At 33.3% G+C, this 27,522-nt stretch overlaps 1 protein-coding gene across 1 annotated transcript in view; it reads right to left on the bottom strand.

The window, feature by feature from the left end:
• LOC139097193 (cholecystokinin receptor-like) overlaps positions 1-27,522 on the bottom strand; it is an 88,769-nt gene that overhangs the window by 21,475 nt on the left and 39,772 nt on the right. Inside the window, exon 2 of the mRNA XM_070648985.1 lies at positions 21,504-21,552. The gene's annotated coding sequence lies outside the window, so the exon portion shown is untranslated. The remainder of the gene's footprint in view (positions 1-21,503; positions 21,553-27,522) is intronic.

Raw genomic sequence — 27,522 nt, 5'->3', positions numbered from 1 at the left:
CTTCAATATGAAGATAATAGGCAATTAAAAGCCTATTTAATTGCTTTTTGTGTTAAATAGACAAAACGGAATTGCTTTCATCATACTTTATACTAAGAAAATGTCTATGAATGTTTCACGTGGATAACATTAAAGGTTTAGCACGCAAAGCGGATCAAATGCATAGTCATGGTTTGAATTATATTGCAAGTTATTAATTAATTGTTAATTTGGAATCATGATATTTATGCAAACAATACACCCAAAGCCGATTTTGAAATTTAGTTGAAACCTTAATTAGATGATAAAGGCTGGTTACCAAATTTTGAATAATTTTCCATATTTATTTCCAGTATTTCAACAACGTTCAATAGTCATTTCGGATGATTTGTAGAACAAAAGGGGGACGACTGCTTATTACGTAACATAGGATTGCGAAAAGTAAAAAATCGATATCTTTCAGGATTATAACCCGAGCAACACAAATAATGAAATGTCCGCTTTAAGGATGAAAATTAGTAATGGACAATCTGTGTGCCTCGACACACTATTTTCCCGCCAAATAATTTAGGAAATGTCATGAACCGTATGCAATGTTGGTTCTTGATATAAGCTTAACATTTGGGTGTGCCGCAAAAAATAAAAGGGTGGGCATTTGTGAAAATACTGTAAACAAAAGAAATTTAACAGAGCTTTTAAAGTTCCGTGTTAGAACTGTTAGAGCTTCATTTCTGTCGCTCGGGTCGTGAAAAAATCAACAAACTGCCTCTGAGAGCGTTACTTAATAATTGAATGACCCCGTAAGAAATAAATGATACTAAAATATTATGCTTTGGGGATGGTGTTATAAGCTTATATTGTACCTGACCTTTTGTATGTTCGGACCCTCAAAAACGTTCCCTCTCCCCTTCCTGGCTACACCCTTTTATATAGATCCTTATTAATATTCCAGCATTCTAAAAAACCAAGACAAAATTGAAATTTTAATACTTCCTCAAAAATCAATCAAATGAAATTTTTTCACCTCCCTTTATAAAAATTTCCATCTACATCCAGCACCTCCCATTTCGATATCTCAATCAAATAACGATTTTGATAGATCGCTTATCTCTAGAGATGTAGATATATTGAGAATAAAGATACATCTTTACAATTCTTCTTCATTTTGACAGCTTTATTCAAAAATTCTTTATCGACCGCCTTTTTCTATATAATTTTCATTCCATCAACTCAATATTGACTTTACCGAGGGAATTGAAAGCTTTGCTATGCCATTTTTTTCTTATTCCGCTTTAAATTTATATTCATGATGATAATTAGATTTAATCGACATTTTGTATGATCTTTCTCACTTTCAATAAATACACATAGATGAGATGTATCTAGAGATGAGGAGGATATGGATTGAAATGAAATCTTGCTCGTTAAAATGAATTGTGCATGTAAATAAAGGTAAATAATTTTAAGTGAAGAAGAGGATGTTGGCTTATGAAGCATCGATTTACTAGTTATAAGGTGTTTGGAATTGATGTTTTATGTATGGCTTACAGGATGAATGTTATCAAGGTAGATTAAGTAAGCAAATAAGTGAATAATTTATTGGGTCTTAAAGAATGCAGCAATAAACTGTCCGGAGTGGCACAATTCTGCAAACCGGGGTTTTTGTCTAAAAAATGGATCAAAATCAATCGGCACGGTACCAAATTTTGAAAAGCAGGGTCGATATTGTCAATAATTAGGTACCAAAGTTCTAAACCATCCCGCCACGAAGCCACTATGAACTCACTATCGATATTGCAATGATTAGGTCCCAAAGAACTACATAATGCAAATAACTTGCATACTTAAATCCAATAGCTTTTCTCAAACAATGTAAAAGCTCTTCGATTTTCCTCCCAGATCTTATTTCATGCTTAAATCATCACTCATGATAATATTATACATTTTTCTCTCCGAATCTAATCAAGATAATGCGAAAGTTTTTTTTCCTCATGTCTAACTTTCTTTAATGCTGTATATTGCTTTCATAAAATGAGACATTTAAAGAGGCACAATATCCATGCTCACTAAAGATTCAATTTACTAAATAAAATCACTCTGCTTGCCAAGAAAGAAACTAGTCTGAAACTTTCATTTCATTTCATTCCTTCGGACGGTAAAAATAATAATATTATTTCAAGACGAGAAATGTCATTTAGAATTCCACTTACGCACATTTTTATTAGTTAATTGCACAACATGAATAAGAAATTGTGAATGAAAACACTTCTCATACCAATAATTCCTGCAAGCTCACAATAAAACTGCCAACTGCAAGTGGTTTGTTATAGCACAGAAAATCCATTATTCATTGCCGTCGTTCAATTTCCTCATGTTACTCTGTTGTTCCTTTTTTATTATATTTGAGAAATAAATCTACACAATAATAAATTTTGTGTGTATGAGTGAGAAGTAAAGCAGGAAACTTCCGATCATTAATCATTTTCAATTAAAAATGAAAATTCCTTAAAAAAATATCAGTCGTGCGAAAAGAGAATCAAGTTTTAATGGGAAAGTTAAACAAAAAAAGGGAAAATTTGAGGAACGACATCATGTGAACATGTGATACGCACAGTTGTCTATTAAGTGATTCACAGTAATTCACATGATATGGAACACAAAACATCAAATTTGAATTTATGAAGAAATGTTTTTGGTTGAATTTTCAGGGAACTCATAAAAGTCGCATAAAAAACTTACTCGTAAAACGTACGGAAGCCTAGAAATATGTTTTAAATGACGTAAAAAAATTATCGCTAGGTATCTTTAGCCTGATTATCACAAGTAGGTTAATCTAACAAAAAACCGATAGCAGAATGACATGGCCCTGACATGATGCCGTTTTCTAACCACATCCAGTACCAAATCAAAGTCAAGCCATATCAATCTGGAGCTGGATTATTGATTAATTAATCGATTTGTGCTGTTCGGAAAGTAGTCTACTTCAAGTATGTAGAATTGGTCACAATCAGTAGAAATTATCAAAAAAATGGAATCGATCAGTTTCTAATCCTTGAAACCTTTAACTGAATATAAGGCAATTTTTATGATATACCTCAAATAGCAAAAGTCGTTTAATCGATTCAAAATCATGTATCAGACCGGCTTGTCTCTGATTTGGTTCCCCAATCGATTTGGGGACAGACTTTTCGACCGATTAACCGAGTTGTGCTTTTCGAAAAAATAGGAGTATAAAGTTTAAGAGAACTAGCTTTAATTTCTTTAAAAATGTTGAAATCGGGTTAAAACCTCCAAAATCCATCATAGTGACAGCAAGAGTAGGAGGGTCTATAATGTCGTTTTTCCGATTTACTTAAACTGTGTGACTACGATATTTTCAGAATAATGTATAAACTCTTGACAATTTGACATGATGGTTAGGCTTGCTTGATAAAAAAATTGTTTCGGTTTTGTGAGGATTAAATTCAACAAGTTTATGTAATTTATCAAATTCTATTCGGGATTTAAATAATATTTTAAAGTAGATCGAAAATGCCTATACCAATATAACAAAGATCCACAACGGGAATTGCTTTATATTGCGATCATATATGTGACAAAAATTATATAAGGCAATAAGGATTTCAATAGAAACAATTTTCTATTCAACGATACAATCCTCTCATCTTCTTTAATGCGTGCCTGTAAATGGAATCCCCTTTGATATTAAAGTGTCACACTTTATCATGTAGACATGCTATTATTGTGTATTTGAATAAAAAAAAAATCTTGATTTATTTGATATGAGAAGAATATGTTTCATATTTTTTTATACCTAGTAAATTATATGGTCTGTTAATGACGAAGTCAGCATGTAAAGGAAGTTCGTTTTCTATTGTATATGTTTGCTCGTAAGTGTGTCGTGTGATGAAAGCCCTGCTGGAGGTTATTTAGGAAAAAATAGCATTTTTATGACAGTTAAGGTTAAATTTATGGCTGAGAATATTAACGTTTAAGGACAAATAATTAAGTAGAGGTGGTGTGAATAGACGGTAACTCATGATATTACTTGAGAGATGTGTTCAGGCATGAATCGTTGGGGCGGTAACGTTAAAAGTACGAATTTATGAGATTTCATTCTTTCTAAATAATCACAGATTCACAAACATACAAACGACTAATAATGAATCATGAGTTGCTTTAACATACGAGTATGTGCTCAATGAGTATCATGCTATACTTGGTGATCATGCTCATTGGTGGCGTAAGAATCTTGAATGTTAAGGTTGTTGTGAATTGAAATTACTCGGTGGCAAAATGGTTTAGTATTAATGTGCCTACTTGTTGCAACACCTGCCCTACGATCGTGGACTCTAGATTCTCTCCTGCTGAGTCACTTGTCCTTTTTCAAATCTGTGTAGTGAAAACGAAATATGTTGTCAATCGAGATAGTATCACACTTGAAATTGGTAATTGGCAAGCGGCAGCCAGAGATAGAGCAAGCTTCAGGACATGGAACACACTTGATCAAACGGTCAACGAACTTCACAGCCTTGTCTTTATAAATTGGAAGAAGTAATACAATCAAAAGAGTGGTTCTGATTCCACTATAAGCTATAGTCTACTGATAGAAGATGCCTGGTGTACCCTCAGTCCTTAAACAACTCGTCAGCGGTGAAACGCCTTGAAGCTGCTCTGGATTTCAATGATCTGAATAGCTAATGGTTTGCATATGCCTTGCTACTTCTTTTATGTCAGACGATTCAGGAAAATTTGAAACAAGAAAGAAGTCAATAGCACCAAATATCAATTTTAACCAAAATTAATGAACATTGTGACACTAATGACTGCATTAATAATTTCTATAAAGACTATGAATTGTTCCAAAATAAATTTTAATAATATTGCTTTGCGTCACCTTTTGTAATAACATCAGATCCATATTGATTATATGTCTCTTATCGATTATACTATTCAAAAAAGAACAAAAAAGCACTTTTTTTTGTTGGATTCATGTTTTAGACCCACGTTGACACAAAACATATTTCATTCATATTCATCCTTTCAAAAAGCACACAATGAAATTTTATACACCAAAAGAATCAACTTATTGATTTAGGGTTGAAATTAATTTATGCAGGATATTTGAGCTTCAATTCCAACAGTTCATTGAATTCACACAAAAAAAAGGAACTGATGAGATGAGAAAATTTTTCATTGACCTTTAACATCATTAGGAAAGCTTTATTGTTCTCGTCTATTTTAGGAATTTCAATGTAATCCACAACGATAACACCAATGTCACATAAATGATATTTCATAAATTTATTTCAAGTCACCCAAAAACCTCATGAAATCAAATGAAAGCCTTTAGGCTGTCTTTACATTATTCATCAACTATTTTCTCGTCTGAGTTCTGTGAACTGTAAAAAGTTATTTTCTCAGCTGCTTTATTTAATAAACGATTTTGTTCAGTAAAGTGTGAGGGTGTAAATATGATGAATGAATAGCTATGTAAACATAGTATTGAGTCGGCGAGCATTGCTCTTGTTTATTTTCAATAAGAATAGTCATTTTTTCATTCATTTCCGAGTGGCACCACGCGTTAAACTACATTTTTCGCTTTCAAAATCAATAGGGTTTGTCAAAATTAGATGCACAGGCCTGCTTAGATGCAAAATACTGCAGGCCTGCGCATCTGGAATAATAGAAACTACTGGACTGTGCATCTTGTTGCAACTTTGCTTCTTATCGCATTGATACGGCAACGTGACAGTGTCCTAGTGAACATGCTGTGTTGTTCTGGTTTTGGATGATGAATAATTTTCTTATTGTTTTGTCATTTAAAAATGGATTTTAGTTCTGAAAGCGAGCTCTTTTGTACTGTATAAAGATGATATACTGATGAGTGTGCTGTATAAAATTATGCTGATGAGAAATGAGATTAAACACCCTTTCTGTTATAAAGACCTTCAGTAACCAAAACCATAACAAGTTGTCTAAGAGACACAGACAGTCGAAAATTTACTGATGCTTTCGTAGTAAATAGAAACTCGCGGTCACAAAGAGTTGTCGTACAAAAAATATTTCTGAGCATCACTGTATGTTCACTAGCGCATCAGTACGATGCGAATTTGCCCTGACGGCTTTTATCGTGACGGCTGATTTCGATGCAAAATGCGGTTCGCTATCTTGTGCTTCTCGAAATTGAGCTTAAAATTATAAATCCGCTTTTATTAATTTACGTCACCAGTGAACGACATAATTTGTTCTTGAAAATTCTATTCATTCTTCATACAAATTAATTACCAGTAACTAAATAACAACCATAACAATGTCTATAGGTTTAAATTTGAACTCATGCATATGATTACAATTAATGAACATTAATTACTTGAGGCGTAAAATGACCAAACTTTTGTTGAATTTTCACCGCATTTATATTTGCATGCTATAATACGTTAAAGAATAAATTTGCTTGAGTGTTCTGTCCTGTGGGTGATTTAAGGTTGCAACCAGTATGAACACAGAATATTTTTCGATTGCCTTTTATATTTTTCTAACAAAATCTTCTCAAATTGCCCCAAGAAATCGAAAATTTGTTTGCGAATACCTAAGTATATTATTTTTTAAGGGACAACACAATATTGACCTCAAGCATTATATTTTGTTATTAGAAAAAAAAAACACATTTATATGAAAATCGATTATTTCACTGTGAATCGGTTAAAGAATTTGATATGGATAGTTGCAAGAACGACACAAACGAGGAAGGTTCAGTAAAGGCTCCGGCAAAGCTCTTCATTTGTGTCGCTCGGGTCGAAATTATTATGTAGTTAGTAGCTTGACCTATGGACGACTAAAGCCAAATTTAATGAAAAATTATGGGTAAAAGTTATGTTGATCTAGTTTTATACTAGACGTCCCGGGATTGAAGACTTAATTACTTCGTGCTGATCTGTCCGTACAGATCAATTATGTTAAATTGAGCGACTATGTTTTCTAGAACTCTTAAATGCAACAATTCTATCCTTATGATAAACCTCACCACCAAATAGATTTAATGAATAAATAACATTAAATATGACACTACCAGACTCACTCGACTTCAAAATTTATCTCAGATAGTAAACACGAGGAATAACTATTTTATTTAATATCATAATCTCTTACACCAAAATTTGATAATGAATCACCAAAGGCAAAAATTCATTCTCGTTTGAATAATTTGCGTATTTTTCATCATGACATCCCAAATTATACAAGTACTTTCATTACTTGAAGGAACTAACGTATCCCGTAAATTAATTAAATTACTCTCATCAAAATAATTTTAAAACTCAACATTTTCATAAACAACAACAACAAATAGTCAGAACTAAAAGACACAATAATTAGATTTACATTTCATTCTGGAACAGTAGTGGATAATTTGTGTGCTGTGGCACGTAAATGTGTCAAAATAATTTTTTTCGAAATTTCATGAATTGCGAGGTAGACCGAGGTATTCCTGAGTTGGATGTGTTGAAAAGGACGCTAAAGTCCTTAATATCCCGAACTGGCAGAAAGTTTCGTAGGATAGAACTGTCTATAGACATTTCCTACGTGCTGCAATGGTCACTCCTGCGCCCCAGCCAGGGATGTACCATGAATCGTATGTTATGTTCTTTTTCAGCCGAGGTTAATCACCAAGGTGCGCCGAGAAATACAAAAGGTTGTTCACCACTGTCCTAGAAGAGCTTTCTGGATGGTAAACATTTTAACTTTTCCACTCAAATGAATTTATTCCTTTAGTTTTTCTTCATTTTTCCATTTTCATAACTTAGGGCAATTTATTCACTGAGACGAAAAAGGAGAAAAAAATGTAAAAAACAGATTATGGTTTATGGACATAAACATTTGATGAAATCACAGCAAAAACCCCTTTTTTTGCTTGTTGAAATCAAATTTTGCATAACATAAGAAAGAAGAAAAATGGAAGCTTCGTTTTTGCAATGGAATGACAAGAACATTTATTACACCTTACATTCCATCCATTCACTCACTTCTTAACTTTCATTCAGATTTTTTTGTGCTTTCTTTTTCTAGCTTACATGCTTTTTCACAACTTTTTTAACGTTTTTACGACATCTCTTCCAAAAAAAAAGAAGTTGAAATGCTCACTGGAATATAGAAATGGGGGAGGAGATTGTATATGCTTTAACCTTTCTGAAGTAAAAAAAGTTAGTCTTGACAGTCATTGAAGAAGTGATTTTGATGAATGTTGTGATGGGTTCATAAGAAGATATACAAATGTGGGAACGTTAGGAAATTAGGTAATGTTGAGAAAGCGTTTTTAGACTTCCTTACCCTTTTTCTTCAATCCCCCTCCCCTCTTGCAACACAATATTGAACTGAATTCATCCAAGCAGACAATCACCCAAATGAGCGTGTTAATGATCATTGATCATACTCAATAAGCATATTTAAGCATGTTCGAATTGTTGAGCATACTCATGTGTATGCTCCTTGTTTGTTCAAGAACGCATGTTCCATAACAAAATTGTAAAGCTCTTTTCCTCCATAGATGGCATGAACGATGGTACAATCAGCAAAAAACCAGCTGAATAACGAGTTCGGAAGATGCCCCTTTCTGAGACTGTCGCATTCTGTCGTTGACCCCTTGCGCAGCCAAAACCCGGTGTTTGCCAACTCAGCCTCAGCCAACTCTTCTCCTCCCATAAAAGGATTTCCTAGCGTTTCCTAAGGGTTTGTTTACTTATTACCTAACTTTAATCCCCTCGTCCCCACCTGTCTCCGGAACATAATCTCGATCTCCCTTCCCCTTAAGAGCGTTTCGTAATACTTGAATTTATGAAAGATTCAGAATCAGTTCATGTAGTAAGAGAAGCAATTATTCTCATTACAACTTCTAACGGCTTCTAACATTCTCATTTTAGCTCCTAACACTAAGCACTAGTAAAATAGATATAAAAATCGATACTAAATGGCGGTTAATAAAATATAATTATCATAATATGACCACAGAGAATTTTATTTGAATTGTTAGTGTAATTAATTTCATAGTTTGTGCATACCATAGCTAGATAAAGAAGAATTTATCGTTGACCTTTTTCATAAATAATTGCTTGCCATCCACAATAAAAAAAGCTAAGTACATTAAAGAATATAATTTCATAATCACATACATGCTAACCATTCAGCTCTTTCAATAATATTAACTCATAAAAAAATGAAATTCCGCAACAAGATTAGCTTTTACATCACACAAAAGCAATGATTTCTTTTGATGCTACACATTTTATTTTTACATGTCAGTCAAATAAGAATTTAATCATGTTGATCGCAAAGTTTCATCTACCATGCATCAAATATAATTTTCCACTTGACTGGATATGAAAATGTTTAATCGGAATTTATTGCCATATAGGGTTTGCGATGCGTGTACAACAAATTTGATTTTATGGATTTTTTCTCCTTGATTTAAAATACATTTTTGAGTCTATATTCGATGTTGATTATGAATGATGGATATGAAAATATTGATGCATGGCTAAATAAAATGAAAAATCAGAAGAAGCGTCGACGAGATTAATTTTGTGAATTTTTAGAGCAAGTGATGTCGTGTCAATAGGTTGTTAAAATACAGTTTAGAATATAGACTTGTCATAGACTAGGTCAGTCAAACTTTCTAAAATGCTACACAGTCAACACTTTATCTGCATGTTGTCATCAGAGGGCGGACAATTCAGGTGACAAAGTTTGTCATTTTTATCACATTTTGTCACTTTTCTAGTAAATTTTTGGTCGATTGTCATCTAGGTTGTCCGCCCTTACTATCTTCCCCTCCCACTTTCGGGTTTGCATATTTTTCGCGACATAATGAAGGCATTGGTGACACTGACACGTTATTTTGAGTAACACTGAACTAGAGCAGAGTTGGCAGGACTTTTAGCATTCAGACTTCAATGGAGGCGGTTTTTTCGACTTTTGGAGTCCGAACTCAAGTGAAGACACTTCTACATTTGAGTCTTGCCAACTTTGGACTAAAGAATCAAATCTAAAAAATTAAAATAAGTTTAAAAATGTTGAAAATATTTCAACTGTCATTTAATATTCAAATTATATTTGCAACTAGAATGAGTTGATTTACCCCTTTCATAGCTGTTGACCCCTTAAAATAAACAATTCAGTCTGTTTTCTAACTTCAAACAATAAACATCATCTTCATTTAAATCCATTAGGAAGTTATTTAATTATACTTATCAATATTTGAGTAGGAATTGTTGTTTTATGCAACAAGTAAAAACACAATTTCAAAATTGATCTTAAAACTTGACGAAATCCCACAAACTTTTAAATTAAAAACATTTTCTCTAAACACATACTGCAAAGCTCTCTAATTTATACCAAGAGAGATTAACAAAATCTCATCTAAATATAGAAATTAATCCATCGAATAACAGTACCTTCAAGGCAAACAAAAATGTTTTCCAATTTTGAATTACTTTTTATAAGAAGAGCTCCTTACAGCTCCTTACAAACATTCATCATCATATACATACTCTGCAGAATGTAAACATATAAGCCTTTGACATTCGCGAGATATAATGGATAAAACCTTTCAAGTGTGTCTACATGATTCTCTTTTTCTTCATTTATGTTCCCAGAAACGCAAAAATATTTAATAACAAACAGATTTTTTGGTTTATGGAAAGATTACTTTTGAAAATTTGCGACATCTCTTCACTTGTTGGTGGATCCTTGAAGACGCACATGTAGTCTGCTGTTGAGAAAATTAAGTGCTTTGTTAAAGGTTCAAGTTTAGTAACTTCAAAATTTCAAATAGTAATGAAAATGAAAATTAGCCGAAAGGTACACAGCGAAAAGATTAACGAGAATTTGGTCCAGCCAGCGTGACTGTGGACTCAAACCAGCTTCGAAGAAGTCTAGCATGAAGCCACAGTTAGCCTGAAAATTTTCGGCCATTTACATGCCGTGAGCTTTCCGGGTAATATAAAACAGATTTTTGAGAATCTTTGTATATTTTAAGGTTCGTGGTTTTTGAGAGATTTCGTCACATATAATCCCGAGCGACACAAGTTAAGAATGCTCTTGGTGGCTTCCATATTACCGCTAAGTAAAAATGGCTTCCAAACGGATGCGAAGTAGAAGTAGCTTCCATTTAATGTTGATAGAAGAGCTTTAGCTTTCCTTAAAAGCTCCTTAGCTTTAGGAGCCTAGCCTAGTCTAGCCTTCAGGATATCTCTAGGGAGGGATTTTGGTATTGCTTCCAATTAATTAAAGGTTAGTTTGTCCCACAAGTTGCAAAACAACGCTCATAGGCACTCATCCGAGAAGCTCCTTGCTCTCTTCGTATGTGTCGCTCGGGTAAGTTTATGGATGTATTAACATACTTACTTTAATCTTGCGAAACCTTAAAAAAATTCAATATAATATCAAGAAGGGAAAAAAAATTTAATCTTGACATTAAAATATGTTGCGGCTGTTGTCATAATTCACAAGAAAAAGAAACAAGTAAAGGAGAGATGAAAGCATCCATAAAAGCAAGTCATATATTTGATGTAAAAGAAGTACATAAAAATATTATATGCTCAATTCTCATTAAACTCATGTAATCTTTATTGAGATTCTCAAAATTTTTCAATATGCGAGCAATTTTTTTATGAGTTCTGAAGAGATTTCATATTGAAAGCTATAAAAAGTACACAGGAAATTGTTTGATGCTAGGCTTTTGAAAGCAATATTAGAAAATTAGAATAACATGTTTTTCAATGCCTATGATACGCCTACATCCGTAGTGGTACTTGCATTAAAAAAATTCATATCCACAAAAACTGGCAAAATAAACAATAGTCGGAAATTATCAATGAATCTGTATCAGCTACCTAATATTAAACGATGAACATGCCTGAAAGGCACTCGGTATTAAGAAGTGAACGTCGGCAGGCTTGACTATGACGTATCGCTGAATATAACTCCATGCTAGAATCATAATGATGAGCTGAAGTGGCTCGGTATTGCAATTATCGAGAGTTAATCTCATTGAGAGTTCACTGAATTTGATATTGCGAAATGAACTGAAAATAAGCAAGAATCAACAAGTTTTATTGGACTGAACTTGTTGACGAAAAGATCTGTTGAAAATCTATTGACTTTAAAGCTTTTATTTGAGACCAGAGTTGGTAAGACTCCAATTTAGATGCACCTTTTTTGGAATTTTGAAGGCGTAACTCCCAAAGTCCTTGCTAATTTTGATCGAGACTTAATTGATAGTTAGAAATCGTATGTGTGAATTAAACAATCCAAACGATTAATATATCTATGATGCAGCATTACCAAAGTATACTCTCTAGTGCTCTCTACTGCACGATAGAATAAACACGTAAACTATGAATCGAACATTGAATCGAACCCGTGTCCTACGATTCCCGGTCGTATGCTCTTACCACTATACTATCGGAATTGCTTGAAATGCCTGGCAGAATGCCAGTTTTAACTATCATTCTCCTCTTAAGCTTTCTGAACTGTGTACAGATCTTTACCATTTATGCAGCTTTACTTAAAAACTCCAACAGATAGCAACCGACATAGCTAACTTCAGACGATAACAACATGCCTTAGGTATGTCATAAATCACAATTGTTCTGTACTGAAAGTGATACAAATAAGATTAAATTCTTCTTCATCTGAACAGCTAACGGTGTTTTGTATGATAAAATGTAATTGTGTATTAAAAGTTGATTGTCAAGGTGTATAGCTTTGTATGAACAAGCTAAAAATCATCTTACATGCATAAAGTGCTTTGAGAATTTTTCCTTAAAGCTTTTCATTCGTACAATGTAAGAAGATGCAAATCTATTTTAGCAATCAGCGTATCTGATAGTAGAAAATCATACCAACAATAAAGTTCACAGCAGTAAGAGGAAAAAGCAACTCCAACAGAAATATCATAATTCATATGCATCAAAGAATCAATGAAACAAAGGAAGCATAAGCATATTACCTTTCACAAAAACATCATCAACAATGTTCATTGCATAAACATTCGGAAACAAGGAAAGGATATACACATGTATGATGATGCCTAAAAGAATAATTTTTCCAATTTCAATTTCTATTCAATTTGCAGGCAACATCAAATATGAGCATCAGCCGAACAGGATTGCACTATCAATTGAGTTGTTTTTCTTCTTTCCAGGCACACAACAAACAACACAAAAAATGCCATAAATTCTTCTTTTTTTCTCCCTTTATGTGCCTTTATTATTTTTTGATGCCCTCCAACAAATAAAAAATTGGAATCAACAAAAAAAAATTGAATTTTCCTGCTGTAAAGAAAATTGAATTTTCTCTTTCGTTTAAAGGAAATTGAAAAATTTATATCGGAATGAAAGAAAAATATTGAAAAGTCAGTGAAATGAATATCCGATTGGTTATTAATCTTCACAACATGTACATTCCTTTCTATTGGATATATCTGGTGTATGTGAAATGCTTTTTCTAGTTTTTTTGCAGTCTGAACAATTTTTTTATAAATTTTTTATTATTTCCAGTTCCAATTTAATTAATAATTCCTGAGTAAAATGGAAATTTATTGCTGAAAAATTGAATATAAATCAATCAAATTTCATCCAATTAAATAAATAACCCCCATTGCTATCGTTTCAAATTTCACAATTAAAAATGAAATGCTCAAAAAATGAGGTTAGAGCTTTCGGAGAATTTGGAAGTATGGAAACTCCCAGAATCCCGAAATTATTCGATAATTATGACGTATAATGGTTACAAATATAATGAAGTCTCTCATTCCCGTTGGAGCTGTATGACGTAACCAATAATTGTTGGAATTCTATTTCGGGAATGGCCTTACAACGGTGTATATATTGCAGTAGCAAGGAGGATACAGAAAATGTGTAATTTATATGTGGCACTTTGTCACACAGTCGGATAGTCACCGATAGCTCCTTGGTACGATGCGACGTGGTTATTGAAAGGCGTGAAATTGTAGGACGTGAGTTCGAGTTTCACTCGGTCTGTTAGATCAACAATAATTCATGAAAGGATATGAAAGAAGTTCCTATAGACCTACTGTGAATAATCTTTAGGACGTCAATAAATTGGTTGAACAAGTTTATGTTCCTGGCTTAACGGCACGATGCTTACTTAATTTGTGGGCCGTACAGATCAATTGTGATCAATGGTCTTCCTTAGAAACCGTCTGAAGCCGAAAACACTAGCAAATTTCCAATCAAATTCAAATTTTATATGGAGTTGAGTCGACTTGAGTTGACTTTTTGAGCTCTGGACTGTATAAACTCTGAAGCTTTTACCAAAAATGGAAAATCAGTGAGGTTTCCCAAAATCTCGGTCACGACAGATTCTCGAGACCAAGACCGAAATAGAGCCTAACCGAGAAGTCTCGTTATCGATCCCGGCCTCGGAAACTCTTGGTCATCACGACCAAGAAGTGTCTAAGTTGGCATCTCATGCTTTGTATATGTAAGTGAATCCAGAGGTTGTCTATATTCCCTCAAGATTTAAACCCACAAACAACAATTCTCAGAACTAAAAGCTTGCAATAAGAAGACTTGATATGTATAGAGAGATTATTAAGAATGAAATGTAATAAATGCATACATCAAAATGTAATCCAACATTGATGTATGAGCCAACCCAGATTATTGATTATGGAATTTCAATATTTATTATATGTTGAAAATGCTTTTGTATAAAATTTACATAAATTACGTTATTTGATCCTTTTTGATATCAAACACAAATTTATTCGATAAATACAAAGATATTTCTTTCATTTATCAATGTAATGATTAGATTGCAATGTTTTTCAAGAATATGATGTATCAAATTTTGTGAATAAAGGTAGGAATCAAAATTGTGTAATTTGCATCGGTTTTTGTTTCTGCTGACTCAGGGCATTAATGGCTGCCAAATAGAGGTTGCTTTTGAAATTAATAAAAGAGCTTTATCGGAGCTTTAATAGCCTTATTGTCGACATATTTATTCGTGTCGCATAGAAAAATGAATTTAAATGCTCAAAATGGCTTAAAACTCCAAAAAAGGAATTAAAGATACATATGTTCTGGTTCCGAACATCTGAAAAATACCTGTTCAACATTCAAAGAGAAAATGAAAATGTTTGTACACAAATCTATGCATACACATGATGTATTTATTCATACTGTTCCGTTTATACTGTTTGTGTACAAAATAAGCCTTTTATATCAAACGATAATGCTTAATTTGAATTTTACATTTTTTGTGTGCACAAATTTGATGATAAGCACAGAATAAGCACTTTTGAAAATATTCAGATATTCAATGGGAAATTGATTTAACATTTATTTGAATATTTTTAAATAGTCTGTAGTCTGTTGATCCACATCCCCATACCTCCTACCTACTTCATACAGGTTGCCCACCGGAATCCCTTGAAATTTCTTCAATTTCCTAGCATTTTTCAGACAAAATTCATCATGCTATGCAACCTCCCTTAGCAAAATCTTCATTTCTAATCCACTATAATAGCAACAGATCCTCAAACTCATGTAAATCCATTAAAGTATATCATAAAATTCAACGTGAACCAAAAATAATGGTTTAAAGCTTTGAACTGTAAATAATTTAAGAAACACTATACAATTATACCTTATTCATAATCAACACAACCCACTCTATTATATTAGTAAAAATTATGAAATCCTTGAATCGAGAAATTATCAAATTTCTTAATGACTTCTCAGAAGAGCCCCAATTTTGTTTACTTACTGGTATAAATTTACTTTACTCTTTTGTATAAACATGAAATGAAAAAGATTGCAAAGTTTAAGATTAAACATGTAAAAATGAGGAATAGAGAGATCTATTGGATTTAGACAGGGCGCAAAATAGAAGTAGGAGGAGGAGTCGATGTGAGTCCAATAGGATCGTAGCCAGATTTTTTTTTCCATGAAAAATTGAAGGTTTTTGTCCAAATTCAGCGAGGTTTGACCCCAAAAACCTCTGTTCAGGTACTTTAAATAGCACGAATCGGTTAATGGAATCAAATCCAAATGTCTGCCAAACAGAGCCTTGTGTCGCCTAGGAATGCAAAATTGATAACAATTTTAATTAAAATTGGTGATGAAACCACAATCTAGTATTTAAACTTAATTGAATGCTTCAAATAATCTAAATACCCAATTAAATTCAGAATTTTTCTTCTCTCTATAATGACTTATAAATTATTTAAGTAATTTGAGAGAAGGATACAAGAAAAAGGGATAGAAAAGTATCGAATTTTAAAAGGTTATTTGATATTTTATGTGTGTGCTTGAATATAATTTTCATACAATGATTTGGACTATTTGTTTAGAAAGGAATTTATCATGGGCAAAGTTACTTTTCCAGAAATGATTATTAGCCAGAGCTAGTAGTCGGCCCGCTTGAAGACGACTCCATTCGACTCAAATTAAGTCGACAACGAGGCTACTCGAGTTCTGTTCTGAACTGTGTACACAAATGCCACAAATGAAGGAGATTTGCTTATAAACACGGAGCTTTAAAGGCTCTGCCAAAACTATTTTGGAAGATTGGAGAAGCCGATGCCAACTTCCAAGCTATGTGCCTGAATAAGTATGTTAAAGGATAAAGTTGATAGAGGGCTATCCAAACCACCTCATCTGAAGAATAACAACCCCACAATCAGGGTAAGGATGGTAAGGTTTACAACTGACTCATGAAATTATGGAAGATCTCGGCGTTGTCGATAGAAATGGTAATGCACTTGTCATCGGTAATTGGCAAGCGAAAGCCAGCGATAGAGCTAATTATAGCATAGAAGTAAGTAAGTAAGCAAGGAAGTCGTGTCTTGCAAATTGAGCCGCTGATAGAGTTCTATGCCGATAACATCCTCATTAACTTGATGGAGGATCCTTGGAATTTTGAAGGTTAGTGTCCTAAACTTGTTTAATATTTTAAATGTTTTGAAATCTGATAACTGCACTCCTACCTAACTACGTTCAAAACTTAAATTATAAATATACTCTAAGTAAAGTCTACGATGTTATCTTTGTCGTTACTTAGGATCCTGTAACAAATTCGTGGGCAAAAGTTTTCAAAAACATCTTCAACGTAAATTATGTCTAGTATTTCTGTAACTAAAATTTCTTGTTGCTTCAAGCAATTATGAACAAAAATATTGTAAACATGATGAAAAATATGAGATTTAAATTTTCGGATCATAATCTTCCTTTTCATAGATTTCTGAGAGGCAAAGGGTGCCTCATAGGCGTTAAAAATAAGATCAAAAGTCTGCAATTTCTTTTGGTTTGTGTTTCTAATTTTATTCAACCTTAAAATCTCAAGAGATTTATGTTCTTACAGCTTTCATTCATGAAAGTTATTCAAAGTAATTTAAACAAATTTGCCGGAAAAAAATTACTTCATCCATTTCCATAAAATCCTTAAATAAAGGCAAACATCAAAAGCAAAAACCCTTTCCACTGGTCTTGCTTCATGCTCAAAACCGCTATTAAATGAATCCGAATATCTTTTACATAGAAAACGTGTCAGAAACATTTTTTTTAAGTTCCAACGTCTAAAAAGGAATTTCTTCCTTTTTTCAGCATCGTCCTTCCATTTACTATACATAAATTGAATCAGTATTGAAGCACTTTTTGAATTTTAAAAGAAGTAAGACATTATCGAGCACCAAGGTCATGGTATACAAGACGCATATTCGGGTCATTTCATTGTACGTCTCGAAAACCTGGAACTCATAATTTTAAACTCTATCAGCTATTCCAAGATGATGATATTACTTCCCAGATCAGCACATATTGATATGTTGCCACCACGGCGACGAGGCGGCAGTATACTTAGAACGTTGTGGCAGTCACTTGGCAAAAACAACCAAATTGGCCGAATGGCTGTGTAGTAAACATAGGCAGAATGCCACCTAGGAAGTAGGTCACTCCATGACGCGCAAACAGAAACTGCATAGTTAACAGTTCTAAGTGCCACCTCGTCGCCATGGTGGCAACATTTCAATATGGGCCGATCGGGAACTATACTTCGTCTGAATCACTTGAGATCGACAGGTCACGGAACAAACGACCACAGGATTCCCCAGCTTATAGAGTAACATTTCCAGACTTTATGAGGAACAAAAAATCGAGAGGAAGACCAAAATGTTTCTGGATTAGCTGTGTTGATAAGGACTCTAGTGTTTTCAATATCCCGAACTGGCAGAAGTTCTTGAAAGCTATAGTTGTCTACTAACTAATGGCTCCTGTGCGCTCCAATCAAGGAAGTAAGTAAGTAAAACATTATTGATGTATATTTCATCACATTTAATCTTTTGGAATTGAAAATACTTCCAATAAACTTTCTTTTTTGAATATTAAGCAGGTGATGTGATTTTCTATTTCTAATTCCATTTCTATGGCATCGAAAATTATCCTTTGATGAATACTTTTTCGATGTTTCGCATGTTAAACAACTTTGATTTTACTATCGAAGCAAAAGTTAAAAGGATTTAAATTATCTTTCAATTTTTACCGTCATGTAGGTGTAGGAAGCTTAAAAAAATTTGAATTAAATCTTGATTGAATCAAGGAAATATGATGATTTTGGATCCTTATGTGTAGGTGATGATAGCAACTAAATGTTTAATATATGAATTCTGTAACTTTAAGTCTTGCAGACAATTTTACATAAATTTAAAGCTTCGGGCTTAGCAGCAAGAAAGCGGCAATAATATTGGCGTTGAAGCTTCTGGAGTGCTTAAAATTTGTAGTATCTTGGAAAATTTTGATCTTGAGCAGTTTTTCTCACGTTCTTAACGAGATACTAGAGTTTCGTGAAGCATAGCTTGATTCGCACTCATCTACAGTATTCAACTTTAATTCTGACCTGACAAGAGTAATGCTTGTGTGGTTGAGAAGTTAAATCATGAGATGAAAATGTAAGTCAAATGAACAGTAAGCATACTCAAAACAGAAACCAAAACTTGACTAAAACTTCCAAGTCTTGCTCTTGAAGTTTGACGAAGAATCTTTTGTTGTCTCAGGTCTCAGGTCTCAGTCTCAATCTCAGTCTCAGTCTCAGTCTCAGTCTCAGTCTCAGTCTTAGTCTAAGTCTTAGTTTCAGTTTCAGTCACAGTCTCAATTTCGATGTCGGTCTCAGTCTCGCTCTCGGTCTTGGTCGGGAAACTGAAATAGGAGGCCTTTATAATGCAATGCAATCATAACGTAATAAGTGAACGGACTCAGATTACTGTCCATAAATTAGGATTGACTCCAGAAAACCTGTCAGAACTCGCCATAAAAGGATTTTTGAAATGAACCCTTTAACGATTTAATGAGATTTTTAAGTATCGGTAACGTGACTGAATGTTTTTAAAGTTTTTCTGCCATGTAAATCATGTGGGACCATCAAATTGTAAATACTTCATTTCAACTGAGTTATTTGCAACATGCATGTTATTAGATATCTAATAAATGTCATAAAAGAACACTCATGGTATCTTTTCCTTCATACGCTTCATTTTCATAATTACGAAGTATCCCGAACAACACAAATGAACACCAAATGGAAGCTTCCATACGACATTCATATGACTGCCAAAAAGTGGTTCCTGCTATCTGAAATGGCACTTCTTTTAGTGGAACCTCATTGGTCGCATCTCTTTTGGTGCCATTTCATATAGAGGCACCTATTTCTGACAGTCATATGGATAACGAGGCTTCAATTTGGTATTCAAAGGAACCTTGACGGAGCCCATGTGGAACCCTAAAAGGACCTTTCTTCATTTGTGTCGCTCGGGAGTATTTACAATGTAAAATGTACGTATAAAGTAGAAATTTTGTAATTTGCCAGAGAAAAAATAAAATTATATTTCATGCTTCTCGTTAATTAAATTACGTTCCTTATTTGTAATTTCACATTACATGCAATCATATTTCTTTGACAGCTATTTTCACAAAAATATTACAATTCAACTCTAATGGCAATAACATTGTATGTAATGAGAGAAGATGTGCTAGGTATGTAAATAACTAATTTAATTTACATTTTCAAAATATTTACGTTGCGATGCAATAAAACCATATTTTTATTAAAAATACAGGAACGACGATTTTCATAATTTTTTTTGTCAACTACACTCTCGGTTGTACAAGTAAAGTTTATTTTTTTTTTTTTAAATAAAATGTGATACTTGTAAAATATTCAACGACTCAATTCATCGTAAATATAAAGGAACTCGAATAATTTATTATAAAACATTTGAAATGGGAATCCATTAAAATAATTGGATGTTTTTTTATAAATTCCAATTAGGTAATGCAAAGTTTTTGATTTTAAAGTATTTGTCATCGTTGGTTAATAAATAAAAGTGAACTAAAGTTAGTTTAAAATGTCTGAATTAATGAATTTAGAACAAAACATTCTTAACATTCTTGTGATTTTTAAGAATCATAAGAAGTCGTTTAGCTATGGCGTAAATTTTTTGAAAATGAAGTGTATCAAACAGCATGGTATCATGGTAAAGAAGTCTCACCACAGTACCTGTAAGCAATCTTTTTGCCTGTTAAGGAACATTAACGCATAGTCCGAATTTTTAATTGGAGGATGGGGGTAGTTTAGGTAATTTGAATTTTTGAATAGGCCGCAGAACCAACATCCAATACAGTGGGAGCACATGAATTCGCTCTTGTGATGCTTATCAATTAAAAAAGCGTTCAAAATCAAACACGTAAGATTGACATATTTTGGCCTATAATACAAATTGAATGTACCTGGTCACAACTTGAGTGTACCTAATACACAAACCAAGTTTTTGTGACAAGAAACACTCGAAAAAGCACTCGAATCGACTAGATATTCCCTATCATCGAACTAAGGTCATTGTGGTCAGTTGGTTAACGATTTAACGCATTGTTGGGCAACGTATATTATTCGCTATACACTTTGGTGGTAAGCTCGATCGAAACCAAGCACGACATACGATTCATGAAAATTCCGAAAAATTTTGGCTTTTACTTTTTTGCTGTCTCGTAACGTGACCTACTTTTCAAGCGTTTCTTTAAGGAGGCTTAAGTGTTTAAGTATGCATTAAATTCAACAGAATTTGACTCGTTTAAAAATTTCATGACACAAGGAAATGTATGTCAGATTTTGATAGACTTCAGTCTTAAACAGCCTCTTATTTTATTTATTTTAATATTTTTTTGCAAGACTTATTTACATTGTTTAGAATAAAATCAGGGAGTGAAGTCAGCAATCCCTAAAGTAAAGCATCAAAAGTGAAAAGTTTTTCAGGAGAAAAAAAAAGTCTTTAAAATATCAAGGGAAATAATAAATAAGACGGATGAAATGCATTAGCAACCTTTCGACTACTTAACTTGGCATTTCCGAGTATTTTTTTACAGTAAAATCCAGAAAATCAAATCAATTTGTGATGGAAAACATAGAGTTATTTGTAAATTGAAATGTTTTGATAAAATATCTGTTAAACTTACAAGTTTTCGATTCCACATTCATTCCGTAGTTTTTTGTGTAGTCATTCGTCTGGAAAGAGAGGAAGAAAAAAACCAAATTTAAGTAAAATTGCTCGTCATTTTTGTTTTTATTTTAAAAAAAACTTCAATCAATGGAATTTAGAAATGAGGAAATATTTTAATTAGATTTTAAGATGAATCAATTTACTAATTGGAATGTCGGAAATTCCTTTACGAAATGTGTTTACAGGAATTTTTGAGATTAATTAATAATTAATTGAAAATTCATTACTTTGTTGAATTATAATTTTTTCCCTATCTACACATTCATACTAAAGTATTGAACGATGAAGTACCACGACATGAAGACAGCAGTGTACTTAGAACAAAGTGGTAACCATTTGAAAACAGTCAAATTTGCAGCAACTTGGTTCTAACTTGCTATCGTTTCGGTCACATTTCAATGTATACCGACTAGGTCCGACTAGGTTAGATTAAGAGTAGTGGTGGGCTATCTATGTGTAGCGGCACACTAGTGTACTGACAAATATTTTTGGAAATTCCATGAATCACATGTCAGATGTGATTTTGGTGAAAATCTCCGCTAAAGCTCTTTTATTAACATCAAATAAAAACCTCCATGTGCCAGTCATACGAACCCTTCTTCTCTTGTGTCACTCGGTTATCCAACCTTCTTCATCTTATTATCAGTTTCCTGAACAACCTAATCAGAAATAATTTTACGATCATGAGAATTAAAGAAATATCCTATTCCAAATTACAGTATTTAGCCTCAATTACTTGAATTCCTAATACACTTACAGATTAATAGCAGTACCTAATAAGGTAAATGAGCATTCATTTACTAATAAACCTTCGAAATATCTCAATTTACCCTCTAGCAAGGCACTAAAGTACTAATTAGAAGTAATAACAGAACAAATAAATAAATTATCCATTTCTATTCTTTATTAAGCTTTACTTCTCTCAAAAAAATGTCGATACATACGAAAAGGAAGAAATTCCTTAAATACAAAAGAGCCAGAACTCTTGAAACGGAAAGCATTCAATTTAGCAAGGATATGCCCAATTCAATATTATTCTTTGACCATTTGTCACGAATGCTTTCTAATAATTTTCCGATTTGACATGTTTTTCATTTGCGTTTACTATGAAAATAGGAACAAATGTGTGAACGTAAAATGATAAGTATGAAATGTCATTGGAAATGAATAATGGGAGCGATTTCATTACAAATGTATTTTTTTATGGTCGGACAATCCATATTTTAAAGATGTAGATGGTTATATGGTAGAGACATAGCCATGAGACACATGGCTAGAGAAAGTAGGTTTGATCAAGCAAATTGATTTCTCTAGATTCCATAAATTAAGCATTTGGGGCTATTCACCTAGACCTTTCATGGTTTTGGGAATTTCCCGGGAAAAAGAAAATGTTCAAATTCTATCCAAAAATTGGGACATTTTGAGGCTTAGTGAGGACACAGCAACAAGACTGAAAAGGACAGCAGCGTCTCGGAAAAAATACAGCAGATGGCCATCTTATGCAAGGCCTTTCTGAAGTGGATTCCAGCTGTGGACCTTCGAACTACCACACCAAATTAGATCCAAGCACGTTGCTGATTATTTCTCGACACATAATTACTTCTTGATTAATAAATAAAAAGCTCCATGGCAGAGCCTTCCTAATTTGTGTCGCTCAGGCTTAATCGCTTATCAAAGGCACATACCCAAACGGACAATGAACTTTCTCATGATTATGCTCAAAAAATTGAGCTTGCTCAATTAAACTGATTGAGTATACTCATGAGCAAGCTCATTTAAGTGAGTGCGCTAATTGCCTTCCAGAGATAACTGTCATCAGATATACAATATCGTTTAAATTTGTTAATCCATCAATAAATTACAACAAGTAAAAGACCATTCCACGTCTGATTTACACAAACGATCCCAAACCAACCAATACAATGTGTCACACAAAAATCAATTTTCCAATCAATAAAGCTACACAAAGGACTGAATGAAAATATTTTTATAAGCCCAATTCAGCATACCATAACATAATAATACAGTCAATGCATATATCCATTAAGAAGAGAGCGATTAAATAAATGGTGACGAAATTGGTTTTTTGTATATGTATGTATGAGCATAAATACATCAAAATAGGTTGCTCGTGACCGCTGTCATTTATGAAAGTACACAACAAACATAGAGAAGAAATCATAAAGGAACCAAGAGAAATAGAGCAGCAAACATAAAAATAAATATTTATTTATCTGAAATTTATGATAGATCGAATGTGACATTAATAATGTATCATTAAGTCTATGACAAATTCCTACATCCTGATTACTTTCAACAAAATTTTTGTTTTTCATTCCATTTGACAGTTTGCATGCTTGAATTATAATTAATTTTCGCTAGCTACAAGATTTGTGTCTCTTAAGTTTTTTTACAAGGTTCATTGGTATCGAAGGCAGAATTGGAAGTGAAAATGGAATGGGGGCTGATTTGGATATAGAAGTTTAGGTGAATCAGACGCTCTTTTTGTGATGGATAGAATCTGAAAAGTTTTAAGGGCTTTTTATATAAATGACGTCGAAATTTTATGAGCGAGGGATAAAGATTGGAGCAGAATTTAGTTTTTATATTTTTTGTATGGATATTTTATGACTAGTATGTAGGTTGACATTCTGGATGAATTTTTAACGACTTTGCTCTATTTTTTATTGGAACAAGAAACGTTCAAAATTACATTTTTGGACTTAAACAAACAATATGAAATGTTTGACCCGGATAAAATGGGCGAATATCAGCCATAACGCCGTCTCGTAAGCGTCAGGTAGTAGTGAAAACAGGAAGGAGTCGAAATTAATCAGGATGATCCAAATGATTTTCAAAGCACGCATTTTCCAGGTAGAGAAGAAGGCAGAGCAACAACACCATAAACATGAGGAAGGAGCCGATTTAATCAGGAACAGAAACCTATGCAACTGATTTATTAAGGCCTAGAATTCACAAAGGATCAATAGGAGCTAATCATCATCTTCAAAAAATTTCAACCACTTGGCGTCAGGACAACCTCACATCTTGCGGTCAACTCGACACCCTAACAAACTATATTCTTGGACATTACAACGTGTTCACTAAAGGTGTCGTATTTGTCCCAACATCTAAAGTTTACCATTGCGTCAGAGCCGCTTCTTGCAGTCAACGTTGTATCGTAGCGACATCCTAGCAACTCCATTCAAGGGGACTGCTACGTCGCCTTATTTACGATGAGACCCAAACTTGCCCTGAAAGCAGATTAAATCCACTTTTACGGCAACTAATGTAGTTCTACGTGTATAAGTACTAGAAGTAGTAGTAGGAGTAGTAGTAGTAGGAGTAGAAGTTTTAGAAGTACTAGAAGTAGTAGAAATAGTTGTAGGAGGAGCATCAATGCAGCACTTAGGATTGTGCTTCTCAGATGAATTAAATAGAATCTCAGCAAATGTCCACCCAAAAGCATCTAAACTTGACCATTTGTTGAAGTTTTCGTCCGATGACAATACCCTAATAAAGTTTATACATTTTCATACTTAAACTCTTATCATTTGGTAAGCTAAAAAAAATAAACTAAAATCTCTCACGTATTCCACCCATTGCTTTTAACTTAGATGTACGCCAACGATTATTGCAACATTATTCTTTTTCTTTTTTTAGACGAGATGGAAGTGAAAAAAAAAATTAATGTGATTCAGTGATCATGACAAGGAAAATTGAGATAGACAATGATACCTTCCACGTTCTAAGATGTGCCTTTAGCACTATACATTATTTTGACACGTATTGTTTATTCAATATCACGCTTGAAGATGCTTTTTTTTGGAGATGAATTTGGAGGAATGCTAGTGGCAAAAAGAATGTTTCTGATAAGTGAATGGATAAGTGTGTATATACATTAGCTGATAGCGCAAAAATTTACCACAAAAGATAATGATTTTGGTAAGAGATTTGAATATGAAAGTCAAGACAAGAGAGATTGAGAGATTGATTATTAAACCAAATTGTTTGAATATTGAATATCCGCTTGATCTTCGTCTAACTCAGTGGTGAGCAACCTATGTGATGCGGTACACTTGTGGTTCTGTTCAAGGCTTTCTATCAATATGTACCTCGAAAAACCTAAAAACCTTCTTTTCGACACTTGAAACTTCTCATTTCCGTTACAGATCCTGACTCCAATCCCCCTAAGGTCGTTACGTAACAAGAGAATGGTCCCCTTGCTTGTTCACTTTCTTATAAACAAAGAAGCACCTAAAATGTTTGACATGAGTGTATCCGAAAAAACTGAAAACTGAAGTAGATAATCCTAAAATGATAATAATCTCCTTTAGTAAAACAGACCGTATACAACTAGGAATACCATACTCAATCAATCACACAAAAGGTAAGGAAATTCACCAAAAAAAGTATTTTCAATAAACTTTATCAATTCCAACCCATTTTATGACCTTTCATCAATCTTTCTTTTTCTAATATTTTAAGTGCTTGTTAACTCGACCTGTGTATAAGCTCCATACTGAATTATTAATTGGACACGAAAAAATAATAAATTATTAGCGTCCAACAACTAGCATTTTAATGATTTTTATTAAGTACAGCATGAAAAACGTGTGTTCAGCAACAAAGTTTACATCTTTTTCTTTAATTCCTTTTTAATTATTGGTTTAGAAACAAAATTGCTTATCACGAGAAAATAAACCTTAAAATTGTCATTTTCTCCTTCAATGTCATTTAACATCGCTTCAAGGGATGATTTTTCTTCACACTGTGCCTCTAATGAAGCTCATTATATGGAATGGTTAAAAATAAACTTTTTTTCCTTTTTTTTCTTATTTCATACCTAATGCCTCTTTTTGTTCGGAACGGGCTAAATCAGTATGAAAGGAAGGACAGATAGGGGGGCTGTTCATTAGTTACGTTTGTGTGAGTTGCGAAATTTTTGAATTTGTAGTACAATTTAGGGGTGTTTTACTAATTACGTAGCACTCTTAGGAGGGGAGATGGTGTAGGGAACACAAACAACAACGGAGGGGAAGTCCAAAAGTTGAATTTTCACTTTACGTAATGAGAGAACGACACGTTAGTCACTGTATTGCAATCCATAAGGTATTTAAAGCACTTAAACCCAGCACCAGGAAGGCGTGACACTGCATTGAATCTGGGGCAAGAAACAAGTTGACCAGAGACTGGATTTTCAGTCATTCATAAGCTGTATGCATTCCAAGATACCAATCGGACCGAAACAAATGAAGAAGGTTTCGTCATGGGGCATGTGAGATCCATATCATCAGCTATCATGTGGCCTCCATTTGGTGCATCCATTTGGTGTTAATAAACTTAAACCTGGACAGCCTTAAAATGTCCGTGCAGGATCCTATTTTATTTGAGTCGCTCAGACTTGTCAAAATTGGGCTTATCGATTAAAATACCAAGAATCGCTACGCAACATCTAAACGAACCCAAAAAGGACTACGAAAAAAATTTCTCTCCTTTCACTGTATTTGTTTTCCTTTATCAAGATAATCAAAAGAAGAGATTTTTGGACCAAAATATTTTCTTACTTCGGTACTTTTCATTCCATAGACTCACTTTTTTTTTTGTTCAGGAATGAAAAGAAATTTTTATTGCCTTCATTAATGATAACAGAAGAAAATGGAGAAGGAAAATTTTTACGGAAAAATGTTTGTTTCAATTTTCATTCAATTGAGTTTTTTTTTGGTGAATAAGCTTGTTGATGAAGAAGAATTACGTAATGAAAAATTGAAGGAATTGTGAAAATTGGCTTACATTTTTCTTCTGTATAAGTTTCAATGTTTAATGCAACAATCATCTTTCCATGAGTATGGACCATACATACGTAATAAACGTAATATGCTGAATCAACATGTAAGTTTCTTTCTATTCCGAAATTCTTTATTTATTTTTCATAGCATTTAAGATGTTCAAGACTTTCTGCAGTCATGCAAATT

This window comes from Chironomus tepperi, unplaced genomic scaffold (genome assembly GCF_022539635.2).
Source record: "Chironomus tepperi strain 1889 unplaced genomic scaffold, CSIRO-AGI_Ctep_v1 contig_415, whole genome shotgun sequence".
NCBI lineage: Eukaryota > Metazoa > Arthropoda > Insecta > Diptera > Chironomidae > Chironomus > Chironomus tepperi.
Note: the sequence above shows the minus strand (reverse complement) of the source record. Positions and strands in the feature narration are given on the sequence as shown.